This window comes from Apteryx rowi, unplaced genomic scaffold, assembly GCF_003343035.1.
Source record: "Apteryx rowi isolate R43461 unplaced genomic scaffold, aptRow1 scaffold_23, whole genome shotgun sequence".
NCBI classification, from domain to species: Eukaryota; Metazoa; Chordata; class Aves; order Apterygiformes; family Apterygidae; genus Apteryx; species Apteryx rowi.
This window is the reverse complement of record NW_020448641.1, coordinates 3,093,393-3,103,918: the sequence shown is the minus strand read 5'-3', so window position 1 is coordinate 3,103,918 and position 10,526 is coordinate 3,093,393. Positions and strand designations below refer to the sequence as shown.

The window sequence follows — 10,526 nt, the reverse complement described above, 5'->3', positions numbered from 1 at the left end:
CCCAGACATTCTGCGATGTTAACTTCCTTACTTGACAACCTGGCGTTATTCCTATTTTTCCTCTGCACATGAAGTCAGCGATGACAGTTTTTCAGCAAAATCTCTCTGCAAGCAGCATGTGAGTTGCTGACAATTGCCAAATACCCCAGGTTTCCAGTTGCGCTACTGGAACCAGAAACACTGGAGCCGATGCAGAGTGGGTGGTGCTGGTACCTTTGGGATTTCACCAAAGCGCTCGTTTTAAAGCTACATTTTATCTGGGGGAAAAGCGCTCAAGGTATTGAACGAACTGATGCTTCTGCCTGCTTTTAAACCTTGAATAAAACGTGTGCAAGTTACAGAGCAAAGCAGTTCGACAAGGCAACAAAGATTAACAAACATGATAGCATTTGCAGAACTTGCATCCTGTCTTGCTCCTCTCCTCTTTAGCCACGTTATCAATTTACAGAGGGCTTAACAGAGACTAGGTGAGTGCAAAAAAAAAAAGAAAAAAAATTAAATGGGTCAGCTCATTAATCAGACCTGTCAGACAGGCAGGCGTGATAGACATGGGAAGTCATCTGTTGAGAAGCTATTGGTCAGTCACCTTTCCTGTTGAGGTTTTCCGTAGTATTCCTGTTTAATAAACATTTTTTGCCACTGCATGCAGTTTGCTCGCTAGCCCGGTCGTCGCGGGGTGCAGACCACGTAGGCTGGCTGTAGTGGCACTGCTTCGCCATCGGTAGCACTGATGAGAACGACTGATCTTCAGTTTTACTAAGGGGGCCCCGATCCGAGGTGGAAAATGAGTTTGGCAGCCCAGCGAGATGGGCTGGAAAAGCTCTGCTGAGCCAACGGTGGGGAAGGAAGTCAGTCGGACCCTCTTGTCGCCTAAGCATCGCTTTGGTAGCGTGGAGGATTCACAGAAATCCTCGCCTGTTAAGTTGTAGTTGGGGTGTGCAGGACTGTGATCCGGTGGGAGCAGCGTCCGTTGAGTCTGGCATCTCTCTGGGTTTCTCGCAATAGATGTTTTCCAAAAAAAAAAAAGAAAAGAAAAAAAGAAAGAAAGGTGGGTAGAACTTCAGCATTCTAAAATACCAACTTAAAAGAAAATCAGACGCAAAACCATGCTGCTTATTCTTGTCAGCAGCGATGATTTACTATATGCCAGGGCCTCCGTGTTTTTCTTTGTGCTAAAGTAAAATTGTTCTTGGCTGCAGTCTGTAGGTGGGCATGGCTAAAGCTGCACGATGTGCTGACCACCTTTTGCATACGTACGCTGCTTCGATAGGAGCAAATAGCTCGGAGATAGTGGAAGCCATTACTTTCAGCAGCTGAACGCGTGGACCGCGTGGGTTACATCATCGAACATGGTTGTTAGAAGAAAATATTATTGCTCTATAACCTTAATAAATCGAATGAAAAAGCCCTCTGACAGTAAAAGCAGTTTGAACAGCATTTTTTATCTTTCCCATAGTCATATTTAGGCCATTGTCCCAAGGCTGATTATTCTTGCACAGCGTTATGCATATGCCTTATCTATAAAGCCAGGTAGCTATACCTAGATTTTAAGAGAATAAAAAAGGACTTTCCAGCTGTGGACCAGATTCTTTCTTGTCCTGCACCTGTATAATTATTACACTATTGGTGTAAAGTATGAATAACTGGTACATAGGAATGCTTTAATCATGGTTTGTGAAAAATAACATATACGATTTCTGATTATCATGCTTCGTGTTGTTATGAAAATATATAGAAGTGAATATGTTGGGAAAGTGGAGACACTTCTCCATCCTATTTGCCAGTTTTTCAGCCTTTAAAAGATGCAGAGTGCAAGTGTCGTGTACTGAAACGTAGCGTCAGAGTGACGCTCGAAAGGGGAGAGATGCAGTTCTGACTTCAACCTGGAAAGGGAAAAAAAGACAATTTATTAATAAAAAGTGCGCGTTTCTTCCTTTCCAGCGGAGGGTCGTAACCTTCCCGTTTGCCTTTTTCTGCAGATGCGCGTCGGGAGCGGCGCGCGCTCCTCGGGCCGCCGGTGGTTCGTTCCCAGCGTACGTGCAGGTGCGGGGAGGAAAGTCCTCGCTCAAACTTTTAGACTGAACGACACGATGATCGGGTTGTTTTCAAGAGGAGCGAGATAAGTTTTTAGTGGTATCTCTGTGGAAGCGGAGAACTTGTACAGCAAGGGATCCTTCGCACACACCGCTGATTTCGCACTGGATTCGTGGAAGCGTGTGTGTATTTATAAAGGTTAATTCCCTTGCCCAGCCTGGTTTTACAGCATTCAGTTGTTGCTTTATTTTTCCCTGAAATTCGGCGTTTGCCCCGGGGGATTTGGGCCTGCATCCTTGCGGCTGCCCCCCGGGAAGAGGCCGGATCCCAACGTGGTGCTGAGCGCACGGGAGGGCATCCCGCCGCAGGGTCTGGCCTCGGCGGTGGCTCCTCGCCCGCGCGTCGGCCCTGGGGGCGAGGATGGCTGTGCGGAGCTGCTGGCATGGACTTCGTCTTCGGGAGGGCCTTAAACCTGGAGACCTTCCCCGCAGGATTTTCTCGTCTTCCTCATTTTTCATCCCAAACCTTCCTTCGTATTAGACAATTGCCATTTTTGCTCCGTATTTTCTGATAGAAAGTGCCAGTCGCGTGTTCCAGTTCGTATCCCGATTAAGTTGCGATATGTCGAGTGTCGGAAAGCATTTATCCTTCCAGAGAGATGGTGACCGCTTCCTAGGTTTTTACGCCTGCCGTTTGGTGCAGGGTAAGCAACTTTTAGTCGGGGGGCTGATTTAACTGGTAACACGAAATACCTGAGCTGGGTTACTATGAATACGTCATTGTTTAGGACTAGCCTAATTTTTTCTCAGCCTCTTGCTACCTCCTTTTTACTTGAAAGAAGAGTGAGTTTTGCTTGATTTGAAACATGAGGCATGAACAACGTTGTGCTTTTCCTCTCTGCAATCATTTGGGACAAATACTGTGATCGTATCGCTGCTAAGAGCAAATATTTTCATATTACCGAATCTTCACTTGCTTTAGGTCATGATTTTTGTGGCTTTCTGTGGTAGCTGCCTTGCTTTCTCTTCTAAATCTCTTACTTATTTAGTTGTACCCACCATTGGAAGAAAAATAGCGAAATGTTAAATATTCTACTTTCCTCCAGCTGAGGTGAATGCAAAGCTAGCTTGAATTTCAAGCAAGCTGTCGTGCAGTCGAGTCCTTGGAGATGCGCCCTGCTCTGAGGAGGGACGTAGCCGCTTCGCTCGGACGGCAGAGAAATAAGGTGTCTCGGTGCCGCGTTAGGCAGAAATTTGAGAGGTTTAATTTTACGTCTTGCTCCGTGATAAGTTTTTTCCATGGTCTTGGACAACCCATTTGAGCCTGTGCTTATGTCTGGTCTTTATCTGTAAAGTGGGAGTAATTGCACATCTGTTAACTTAGAGGAACGTTTTGAAGATGAAGTGGATTTAAGATGATGTGTATGGTACCCATAATACCTGCGTGCGGTTAAAGTATTAAATAGCAGATTGAGTGAACTGCTATTTATGGGTATTCTGCTCCAAGGATGAAACTGCTGAGTAACCTCATTAGCTGTGGTGGTTACTCCTGCACGTCGCTGGTATAAGTCTGAGTGGGATTCGGACCTCTTTTATTTTCGTTTTGAGCAGATCATCAGAACAACAAATCTCATCAGCTAAAACTCTGATTTTGAGTTCTAGCTGAATACTGTCTCATTAGGAATCCAAAATGCCATACATGTTAGAGTTTTAATTATTCGTATGAATGAAAAAGTCCTGATTTTATTGGGATAGGAGGCTTTTTCATATCTTCACTGTGTCTAAAGCTCAGAAAAGTTCATTTTAAGAAGACAGATCTGGTTGGGAAGGGAGCCTGCTGATTTGAAATGCTCGTTTCCTTTTGAAACGACTGGGATTAGGAAATAATCTGCTGTTCTGTGTACAAGCTGTAGAAACACTTATCTGATAAAGATGTTCTCAGTAGATGCAAAATTCGGCACTAGTTAAATTATCATGCAGCCTGTACAGTTAGGAAATAAATGAGGGTCTGGGAGACGGGGATATATGATACCCTAAATGGCTGCATTTTGTTCATATTTGAAAGGTAGTTTAGCTTGTCGTCATTACTGATGATTTGTGCTTTTGTAGCCCTTCTCTTTGCGTCTCAGAAATCCTTTGTGCCCATCTGAATAATAAATCACCATGTTTGATTTGTTCAGTAAGAGCAAATGTGAAATTATGTTCTTATTAAGATGTCTTGAAAAACTGTACGCGCGACTAAAATTTTTTTAAAGGAGTATTATGCCAACTTTGTTAGTATTTTATTTAGTCTTCTTTATTTCATTATCTTAAATCACAGGGATATATCTCCAACTGTTTTGTGGTAAAGGGAGAAATATTGCCTTGTTTAAAAAAAATCTGATCGTAGTTTTGCTTTCAAACAAATAGTTTCAGACTTAGGCACCTAATGAAATCTGGAATAAGCTTCACTTCATCTTAGAGTTCAAGTTCCTGACAAAAGGAAGGCAAATATTACAAATCATGTGAATACTTTCATCTGCTTCGTTTTTGCTCTTTGGTGGAGTAATATATTATTTATACGACATCGATTTCATTAGGAGGAGGATTTGATGCAACTTTTCTGTCAGAATGGAGAACCGTTAAACTTTATAAGGTACTGTAAACTCCCAAGCCCGTGCTGAGGTTTTCTTCATTGAAATATTGTACTATTTCTAATTTGAATATGGCTTAAAAATACAGGGTTTTGAGTGCTTATGCATGATCTTCTTAGAAGCCTGGACAGTAGTCTGGTACTAATGCATAATACTTCACAGGAAGAACAAGCTAAAATAAAACACATGAATCAAACAAAAAATGAAAATAATACAAAAGGTGAATAAAGGGCATTGATAGTATGAAAGTATGTTCAATTTACTTTCGACTATTTTAGTGTTCACTTTTGCTTCTCTTACAAAATTAAGTATTTTTGGCCTTAATGTTCAGACAATGAACTCTTCACGATAGTTTCCAAATCCATACGCAGGCAAAACCTTATGAAACCATATTAAAATAAAGGCATTAGATGCTCTGAGAGAAATGGAAGGTCATTATGGACTCATTTAAACATATGTATTATAAATTTCTTAAAAATGATAGTTTAAATGTTCACGTTGCTGTGTTCACGTTGAATATATGGCATGCATAGGAACACCCTTACATAATTTACTTTAACAAGTTTCTAACAAACTTTTTTAATCCAAAAGATCTTATAAACTCTTGGAAACTCCTCTTAGTTTGTACAATGTCCAGTAGTAGCACATCACATCATAAGGCTTGAAAGTATTTCACTTGGGCAAAGTATCCATATCAATACCGTTGCTACTACTCATGTCAAATATTTATATAGAAACAATCTGTTATGCTTTTAGTGTTGCCAGTGTTCCAGCTGAATGATTTTTTTTTTTTTAAATAAAATAACTTATGAACTTAAGTATTTGCAAATAAGAGCATATTAAATTCATGGTTGACTGTGCAAAGGACTTAATTCTGTTATATAGAAAAATATATTTGACTATTTTTTTCATTAAGAAATAAATATAAAAACTTATTTGTAAAAGTACGAAGTTCATAAAAGCACAAAATATTTCAATAAGTCATGGTACACAGCAGTCTGATTACAAGTATGGGAAGCCTAATAGTGACATTAAATGAGTTTATAAGTGAGAGCAGAGGTCAAGTGAAGTCCCTGTTAATCCCAGCCCTGTGGCTCTTTGAAATACAGCACAACAAATATGGCTCTGTTTGAATTATAAAAAGAAAAAATCCCCAGGATGCTAATTAAAAACCGTTATACGTAGCACCACATTTTGGTTTCCGTAAATTTTTAAAGAAGGACTAGTTCAGCACCTTTAATATTAATAAGTATTAAGAGCAGTTGAGCGTAACGAGCACCGGCTGCAAATCCAAGAGGTATCGGTGGATATTGTGGTGAAGCCGCTTTGCGGTGGAGAACAGCAGGAGAGGGCAGCACGGCCGGGCCGGGAGGACCGCGGCAGCGACGCTCACCGGGGTCCCCGTCACCAGGAACACCTTTTCTCTTGGAAATTCAGCGCTGCGACTCTTCCGCAGCTGTACGATACAATAAGCACGCGTTTCCGCCGAGCGTAGCGTGGGAAATAGCCGGTAAATCTCGGACACCCGGGCGGGAGGTGCCGTCTTGCTGGTGATGCCGTAGAACTGCAGCCAACGGTCAGAAGACGTCCACAACTGTTGCGGTAGGGAGCTGGCGCGTTGCTTTTGGTAGGCGTTTATGGGCCTGTTGTCCAAGAATCTGTGTAATCTGAACCTGCTGATGCTTGCTGTGTTTAAAAAAAAGAAATACAGAAATTAGAGTGATTTCTCTTATCTGTTTTAAAATCATCTCCTGTTAGTTTCAGCAACTGCCTCCTGCAAAACTGGTGAATAACAGCTCTGCACGCATTTCATCCACCCCTTTGGGATTTTGTAAACCTCAACTCAGCCATATAAATCCCCCCTCAGCCACCTCGTCTCCGCTTGAAGGACTCTCGGGCATCTCTGTCCCCTCTCGGAGGCAGCTGCTCCACCTGCCTGACCCCTTCCTCTGCCCTCTGCAGCTCCCTTACATGCTCCTTGAACTGGGCAATCCGTATCTATTCACTGAATCCATTTTTACTTCCCTGTGAGATGATAAATCAAGGATTTTATTGAAAGATATTAGTGAAYGCCACTGGATGGGCGATGTTTTAAAACTTGGCCTCCACCATCTGTGGGCTGGGGCGAGGAGCTGGTGAGGTTTGTTTTGACATGTAATTTTGTTGTTTCACATCAGTTACAATATGTCGGATAAGCTGTATGGCAACTAATTGTCCAAAAAGTGATGTGATGCCCATTTCTGGTGGCCTGGGTGTGATGCTGAGGGCACACAGTGGCCTCCTGCCATGCCATCGTCACCAGACACTTTTGTTGGCCAGTACAAGAGACACCACCGTTTCTTAAGTGGGGGAAAATAGGGCAAGGCAGCCTCGTGTTTGGAGAGTTGCATGTAAAAATCTTTTCTTCTTCTGGGGCTTCTTCTGTCTTTTGACAGGTCTCTACATTTTTGCAGGCGCTTCTGTCCTGCAGGCAGTTTAATCTTTGTGAGGTATCTTGCCCCTTGGTCTCGTCACTATGTTCCATAGGAGCTCATCTAGTAGACATTTTGAGTGATGGTTTTCCGTAATATTTTAATTAAACAGAATTGACCTTGAACAATCTAACTGTSTTTTAAAAAAAAAGAACAAAAACCTTTGATCTTACCAGCAAAAATCACAAGGTGAAGATTCCTGGCTAGCAAAACTCTAGTAATTGGGAGAAAAACAGAATACTTGTACATGTTAATTTTTCCATATAATCRGGAACCCAAACCACTTTAATAATTCACATGGATGCAATGACTATTTTCCTTTTATTTATACGTAGTTATCAGYTGGCTTGAATTGTAAACATATTAATTCCAGCCTGCCCGTTAATGGCTTGGGTGACGTTTGTGCTCTTGATGTGGAAGTTGTCCCTATAGCGCACAGTTACAGGTAGGCTTAACCAGGTCTCCTTCCTTCGCCCTGCAAGAGAGTTTGTCTTATTCTAAGTATTTTTCGAAGGCGTATTTAAAGCTATATATTTTTTAAAAGTTTCCTTAGATTTAGCTTCTCAGCAGGTAAGGCTTAATGTTCAGCCACAGCAACAGAAGTTACTTAGGGTAGTTTTCTGGATATTCGTATATATTCCCCCAGGATCAGGCTAGGAAATCCTGGGTTAGTTGTTTATCCAGGGAATGTCGCCTGGGAGAGCAAAGCTCTGTGGAGCAAAACCATCCCTCGTCCTGCCACRCGTCCCCCTCTGCTGTGGCCGAGAAGGTGGCCTCTCCTTTCCGGGCTGTCGGTCCCCGTGACCATTGCCAGCACTGCGCTACCGGTGGAGCAAAATAAGTTGATTTTTACATTGGCATGTTTTAAGTCACTGATTTTAATCTTGTTTTGGATTTATAATTTTAATTGCTTTTTCATAGAAAGATTAATTCTCGTTTAGGTGTGGATATGCAATTAAAAAGATCTCTAGACTTAAGTTGCTTTTGTTAACCTCAGTGCATACGCTATGTGTGTATTAAAGCAATTACATAGCTGAATATTCATCTAATCCTATTCTTAATGTTTAAGTGTTATTGTGTTAGAAAATGATAAATGCCTTCTTATTTGTGAGAGGATTTAGTTCTTTCCCTTATGGTTTCTGCCAGGATGATGTTGGAAGGAAATGGGAATTCAATTATAAATTTACCTCAGTGGTAGAAAACCAGCGCTTAAAAGTGCTTTGTTATCACTTGAATATATTAAGTGCGTTGGATACCGTAAGGAAAAACTATCAAACTATGTTTTGCCCTCCAGTCACCCCGAGTTATTTAATACGGAAAGCGTTCCTATAAAATGTCCTCGGTGGGTTTTGGTAGGCCTGCGAACGCTGCGCGGAGGACCCTGAATCGGCTGGCTCCGGAGGCAGCGGAGCGTTGGGAGGAGCTGATCCCTGCCGGCCTCCGAGGCGGCCGGGCCAGCCCGGCATCGGCGTGCCGCCGCCGCGCTCTGCCGCCGAGCGGGGCAAGGAAACGCCGTGTCCTGCGTGTCGCGTTTTTCATTTGTTTCTTGACTTCAAAGTAGGTCGTTGATCTGAGGCGAGGGGAAGAAGCGTTTAAATTTAATACTTGTTGAATCCGTCCTTTTCCTTCGTGTGGATTAGGGCTGCTCCCGTTTACTGTTCGTTGCTGCTATCAGGATCGAGCAGAAGGTTTGAAAGCAAAAGCGACCTTCGCTTCCCCTCTGCCCGTGAGAGAATAAGCGATGCTTCCTTAACGACACCTGCTGCGTGCTGCCTCGTTTCTCCAGCCCGCCTCCTCCTCCGCCGAGGAAGCCGAGCTCCTTCGGCCGCGCAGCGAAGCCGGCGTGAACCCGCGCCTGCCTGAAAGCCCGGCCTTTGCTGGAGGGTCGCGTAGCTCAGGCTTTGTGTTCTCTCAAATCCTCCGCGGTGCTTTCACCAGTATTTGCTTGCTTTCCTTTTGAGCCTACTGAATGCGGTGAGTGGCCCCAAATCGTCAAAAAAAACCCAAAACCCCAGTTTGTCCTTAACACCCTTAGCACCCTTAATAAGGGCGTTATCCTTTTGCCTGGTGGGTGTCTGCTTTCTGCTGAGTCTAGCTGGACTATTTTCTGTAGCAGGAAACGGAAAGACAGACTTATYGCTAGCATCCAGGTGGGATATATTCTGTTGAACTCTGTGGTCACGTTTCCGAATCGCAATTAAAAAAAATGGATTTAATGAATTTGTTTTTTCCGAGATGTAAAAGTTCAGCTATTTTTACTTACACTTCATATTATAGATTGATTTCATATTCTTTTAATGAAGTGCTTTTGAAGCTCTTGCCACTGTGCGTTGTTTAGCAATAGGTAGTCTGCAGTAATCCCCAGAAGTATTGTGGGTTACTGTGCAATGAAAAAGAAAGAAAATTCAAATTTAATAACTTTAGAGGGAAGAATTATATTATCTTTGAGACCCAACCACATATTATCAGTCTTCAGTTCTGCAGATGAATCTTTCCCTGTTTTAACTCGAGTTCTTRTTAAACTGCTATTGTTTCTTGGACTTCTTTGTGTAATTAAATGGGAAGTGCTAAATAGGTGTGTGTTTGATATGGTATCGTTATGAGGTAGAGATAGGGCTACCTCTCTAAATATCTGTAGATCGCCTCCAGCACTGCCTGTAGGAAAATACTGAAATCAAAACGTCTTGCTCTTCATTGTCTAGAAGGAAATGCCACTGAATTCCTTGCAGCTCCTGGCAAACTTTGCACGCATATTAGAAAATGTAACAAGATGCAGAAATTGCATAGRAAAATGTGCTGCAGAAGAGCGAACCTATGCAAGACAGAGAAAACTTTACAGTAGGAAGTTCCCTTGGGATAATGTTGTCGTTAATTCCTGTTCCTACAATACACTTAAAGTACTGAAATTCCTGGTATTTTGGTGTGGGGTGAGAGCGCTACGGCCAATGCGGCTGCTGTAGTTCAGGCGGTGGCAGAGCTCCGCTCCCACCCTGCGTTCGGTTCGTGTGGGACCCTCCGTAAATAATTTTCTCTCTCTGGGCTTCAGGTTTTTGTGCCTCTGTAATGGAAATAACGCTTTTTCGCATTCCTCTGGCGAATCACGCTCTTACTTTTGAATGGAAGTTGCAACATACGTATTAGCAGTAACTTGCCTCTTCCAGGCTCTGTTCTTACATCTGTCCTGATGGAGTGCAGGTGCTACTTGAAAATCAAATTAAAAGTGAAGAGGTAGGGAAAATGAGGAGAGTTCGCTAGGCGGMGAAGAGCAACTTCACTTCTGTTAAATCCCCTGTTTACAGCTAGTAGATATTAATCTTTTGAGCTCCTCTTATCTGTCAATATTGGTACAGAAAGTCTAAATTATAATGTAAACTCTTTGGAAACTGTAT

The 10,526-nt window shown here is 42.6% G+C and overlaps 1 protein-coding gene across 1 annotated transcript in view; it reads left to right on the top strand.

Annotated features, from left to right (window-relative positions):
* Window positions 1–10,526, top strand: part of DOCK1 (dedicator of cytokinesis 1) — a 311,442-nt gene that overhangs the window by 158,591 nt on the left and 142,325 nt on the right. The window lies entirely within an intron of this gene.